This window comes from Ambystoma mexicanum, chromosome 2q (genome assembly GCF_040938575.1).
Source record: "Ambystoma mexicanum isolate Mex_15411 chromosome 2q, UKY_AmexF1_1, whole genome shotgun sequence".
Classification (NCBI taxonomy): domain Eukaryota; kingdom Metazoa; phylum Chordata; class Amphibia; order Caudata; family Ambystomatidae; genus Ambystoma; species Ambystoma mexicanum.
This window is the reverse complement of record NC_090924.1, coordinates 693,138,401-693,143,400: the sequence shown is the minus strand read 5'-3', so window position 1 is coordinate 693,143,400 and position 5,000 is coordinate 693,138,401. Positions and strand designations below refer to the sequence as shown.

At 55.8% G+C, this 5,000-nt stretch overlaps 1 non-coding gene across 1 annotated transcript; it reads right to left on the bottom strand.

Annotated features, from left to right (window-relative positions):
* Nucleotides 1-1,267: 1,267 nt before the first annotated feature.
* Nucleotides 1,268-1,379, bottom strand: TRNAL-CAA (transfer RNA leucine (anticodon CAA)). Its single transcript has 2 exons — nucleotides 1,342-1,379; nucleotides 1,268-1,313 (listed from the first exon to the last, which is right to left on the bottom strand). It is a non-coding gene; the product is annotated as a tRNA-Leu (tRNA).
* Nucleotides 1,380-5,000: the final 3,621 nt, after the last annotated feature.

Sequence of the window (5,000 nt, the reverse complement as noted above, 5' to 3'; positions counted from 1 at the left end):
TGATGTCTCATGGGGCCCGCTGGTACCTGCCAGGTGGCACACACCAACGTGAAAGTTTGGCGCAAGCCTGCGCCGGACCTACATGGCAGCACTCACAGCACCTCACACACAGGCTGCAGACACATACAAAAGACCAAGCTGGATGCAACAGTGGCGCGAGCCATGGCAGTCCCCACCCAGAAGGCATGTCCAAACCTTTATACATCAGCTCGCCGCCGGCGCATCATTACAAAGGAGGGGGAATTTCAAACACTGCCTCTTGGGCCATGGGCTTAAAAGCAGCCAACCATTGGCGACGGGCATCGAACCAGATACGGTCACGCACAAACTATTTTTGGGGGGGAATTGGGGACTCTGTGTTTTTTGTTTTCGGCGCTCCAAAAAAAAGGGCTCGTCCGGGATTTGAACCCGGGACCTTCCGCACCCTAAGCGAGAATCATACCCCTAGACCAACGAGCCACGGCATGCAGAGAACAGTGAGGGGGAGGGGGTGGTCTGCTTACCTCACTTGGCGCCATGCCCCAGTCGCTCCACGGCCTGACCCCTGCGTGTCACGTGGCCTGCCCCTGGCGCAAGCGCAGAGGACTGAGCTGCCTCTCAAGCAGAGAAACAAGAAGAAGAGCGGCAGCCTTCGCTGGCCAAAGGCCATCTGCTGCCGCTCGATCGGGCTCGATCAGGCGAGATATATGTGGCCGACCGGCCTAGAGCGCAAACCTGTGCTGTTCAGGGTGGGCAGCTTCCCAGCAGGAGATGTGTCTTGAAAGCCGACAGAGGCAAGAAGGCGCACTCCCTCAGCCCGCTCCAACCTCTGGATTCCTGCAAATTTCAGAAGAGAACTCTGGGGCAGCATGGCTTCTGTCATCTCCCAACAGCCTCTCTGTTCTTGCTATGTAAATACCTTTACATCCCCCGAACTGAGCATGTCTGTTTTTTTATTTTTATTTTGCTGAGGTGTGGTGCCTTCAACGACCGACAGGTGGCAGGAGAGCACTTTCTCCAACTGTGAAGGGGACTTTTTTCACTTCCTGAGTAGACTGGGCTCAGTGACATATGCCACCAAGCCAGCCACTAGAAAATGCAGGTTTTGCAGCCGTGGGCCAGTGGGGGTTTAAGGGCAGGTGTGCCTCCGGCGTCTCTGGCAGACAGCTCCAGTTGCAAGGCAGCAGAAGAGAACAGGGAGGCTTGCCGGGCGCTGCATTCGGGGGCCCCCACGAGGTTTTCCGCAAGCCTTACACTCTGAAATGTGCTCAAAAAAATGAGCCCGGCTTGTCAGGAGTGGGATTTGAACCCACGCCTCCAATCGGAGACCAGAACACCCAGATGCAGGGAAGAGCTGCGCCTCTTGAGTCTGGCGCCTTAGACCACTCGGCCACCCTGACAGCTATGGGCAGGATTGGGAAAGATTCTTCAGTACCCAATGTCGCCAGGTGCCATCGCCGGTTTTCATGCCCCGATCTCTGCATCAAAAGTACCCAAACACTCACTTAAGGACCCAGGGATGGCAGGAAACGCCCACTGATGGAGCCAGTGGACAGTTTGCAGGGTGCAAATAAGGGCTGGCCTCAGATCACTCATGGCGTAGTGCCGGCCTGTCCATACCTGTCGAAACCTGCATGCGGTCAAATGTGTCCGATTGACATTGTGGAAATAAAAAGAAACCAGCACCATGTTTCTGCCCGGTCTCGAAGCGGGGACCTTTCGCGTGTTAGGCGAATGTGATAACCACTACACTACAGAAACAGCTCTGGTAGGCTGCGCTCTAGTGTGCTGGGACAGCTTTCAGTTGAAAGGCTTTGTGGCACTGATGTCTCATGGGGCCCGCTGGTACCTGCCAGGTGGCACACACCAACGTGAAAGTTTGGCGCAAGCCTGCGCCGGACCTACATGGCAGCACTCACAGCACCTCACACACAGGCTGCAGACACATACAAAAGACCAAGCTGGATGCAACAGTGGCGCGAGCCATGGCAGTCCCCACCCAGAAGGCATGTCCAAACCTTTATACATCAGCTCGCCGCCAGCGCATCATTACAAAGGAGGGGGAATTTCAAACACTGCCTCTTGGGCCATGGGCTTAAAAGCAGCCAACCATTGGCGACGGGCATCGAACCAGATACGGTCAAGCACAAACTATTTTTGGGGGGGAATTGGGGACTCTGTGTTTTTTGTTTTCGGCGCTCCAAAAAAAAGGGCTCGTCCCGGGATTTGAACCCGGGACCTTCCGCACCCTAAGCGAGAATCATACCCCTAGTTCAACGAGCCACGGCATGCAGAGAACAGTGAGGGGGAGGGGGTGGTCTGCTTACCTCACTTGGCGCCATGCCCCAGTCGCTCCACGGCCTGACCCCTGCGTGTCACGTGGCCTGCCCCTGGCGCAAGCGCAGAGGACTGAGCTGCCTCTCAAGCAGAGAAACAAGAAGAAGAGCGGCAGCCTTCGCTGGCCAAAGGCCATCTGCTGCCGCTCGATCGGGCTCGATCAGGCGAGATATATGTGGCCGACCGGCCTAGAGCGCAAACCTGTGCTGCTCAGGGTGGGCAGCTTCCCAGCAGGAGGATGTGTCTTGAAAGCCGACAGAGGCAAGAAGGCGCACTCCCTCAGCCCGCTCCAACCTCTGGATTCCTGCGAATTTCAGAAGAGAACTCTGAGGCAGCATGGCTTCTGTCATCTCCCAACAGCCTCTCTGTTCTTGCTATGTAAATACCTTTACATCCCCCGAACTGAGCATGTCTGTTTTTTTATTTTTATTTTGCTGAGGTGTGGTGCCTTCAACGACCGACAGGTGGCAGGAGAGCACTTTCTCCAACTGTGAAGGGGACTTTTTTCACTTCCTGAGTAGACTGGGCTCAGTGACATATGCCACCAAGCCAGCCACTAGAAAATGCAGGTTTTGCAGCCGTGGGCCAGAGGGGTTTAAGGGCAGGTGTGCCTCCGGCGTCTCTGGCAGACAGCTCCAGTTGCAAGGCAGCAGAAGAGAACAGGGAGGCTTGCCGGGCGCTGCATTCGGGGGACCCCACGAGGTTTTCCGCAAGCTTTACACTCTGAAATGTGCTCAAAAAAATGAGCCCGGCTTGTCAGGAGTGGGATTTGAACCCACGCCTCCAATCGGAGACCAGAACACCCAGATGCAGGGAAGAGCTGCACTCGGCCACCCTGACAGCTATGGGCAGGATTGGGAAAGATTCTTCAGTACCCAATGTCGCCAGGTGCCAGCGCCGGTTTTCATGCCCCGATCTCTGCATCAAAAGTACCCAAACACTCACTTAAGGACCATGGGATGGCAGGAAACGCCCACTGATGGAGCCAGTGGACAGTTTGCAGGGTGCAAATAAGGGCTGGCCTCAGATCACTCATGGCGTAGTGCCGGCCTGTCCATACCTGTCGAAACCTGCATGCGGTCAAATGTGTCCGATTGACATTGTGGAAATAAAAAGAAACCAGCACCATGTTTCTGCCCGGTCTCGAAGCGGGGACCTTTCGCGTGTTAGGCGAATGTGATAACCACTACACTACAGAAACAGCTCTGGTAGGCTGCGCTCTAGTGTGCTGGGACAGCTTTCAGTTGAAAGGCTTTGTGGCACTGATGTCTCATGGGGCCCGCTGGTACCTGCCAGGTGGCACACACCAACGTGAAAGTTTGGCGCAAGCCTGCGCCGGACCTACATGGGAGCACTCACAGCACCTCACACACAGGCTGCAGACACATACAAAAGACCAAGCTGGATGCAACAGTGGCGCGAGCCATGGCAGTCCCCACCCAGAAGGCATGTCCAAACCTTTATACATCAGCTCGCCGCCAGCGCATCATTACAAAGGAGGGGGAATTTCCAACACTGCCTCTTGGGCCATGGGCTTAAAAGCAGCCAACCATTGGCGACGGGAATCGAACCAGATACGGTCACGCACTAACTATTTTTGGGGGGGGATTGGGGACTCTGTGTTTTTTGTTTTCGGCGCTCCAAAAAAAAGGGCTCGTCCGGGATTTGAACCCGGGACCTTCCGAACCCTAAGCGAGAATCATACCCCTAGACCAACGAGCCACGGCATGCAGAGAACAGTGAGGGGGAGGGGGTGGTCTGCTTACCTCACTTGGCGCCATGCCCCAGTCGCTCCACGGCCTGACCCCTGCGTGTCACGTGGCCTGCCCCTGGCGCAAGCGCAGAGGACTGAGCTGCCTCTCAAGCAGAGAAACAAGAAGAAGAGCGGCAGCCTTCGCTGGCCAAAGGCCATCTGCTGCCGCTCGATCGGGCTCGATCAGGCGAGATATATGTGGCCGACCGGCCTAGAGCGCAAACCTGTGCTGCTCAGGGTGGGCAGCTTCCCAGCAGGAGATGTGTCTTGAAAGCCGACAGAGGCAAGAAGGCGCACTCCCTCAGCCCGCTCCAACCTCTGGATTCCTGCGAATTTCAGAAGAGAACTCTGGGGCAGCATGGCTTCTGTCATCTCCCAACAGCCTCTCTTTTCTTGCTATGTAAATACCTTTACATCCCCCGAACTGAGCATGTCTGTTTTTTTATTTTTATTTTGCTGAGGTGTGGTGCCTTCAACGACCGACAGGTGGCAGGAGAGCACTTTCTCCAACTGTGAAGGGGACTTTTTTCACTTCCTGAGTAGACTGGGCTCAGTGACATACGCCACCAAGCCAGCCACTAGAAAATGCAGGTTTTGCAGCCGTGGGCCAGTGGGGGTTTAAGGGCAGGTGTGCCTCCGGCGTCTCTGGCAGACAGCTCCAGTTGCAAGGCAGCAGAAGAGAACAGGGAGGCTTGCCGGGCGCTGCATTCGGGGGCCCCCACGAGGTTTTCCGCAAGCCTTACACTCTGAAATGTGCTCAAAAAAATGAGCCCGGCTTGTCAGGAGTGGGATTTGAACCCACGCCTCCAATCGGAGACCAGAACACCCAGATGCAGGGAAGAGCTGCACTCGGCCACCCTGACAGCTATGGGCAGGATTGGGAAAGATTCTTCAGTACCCAATGTCGCCAGGTGCCAGCGCCGGTTTTCAT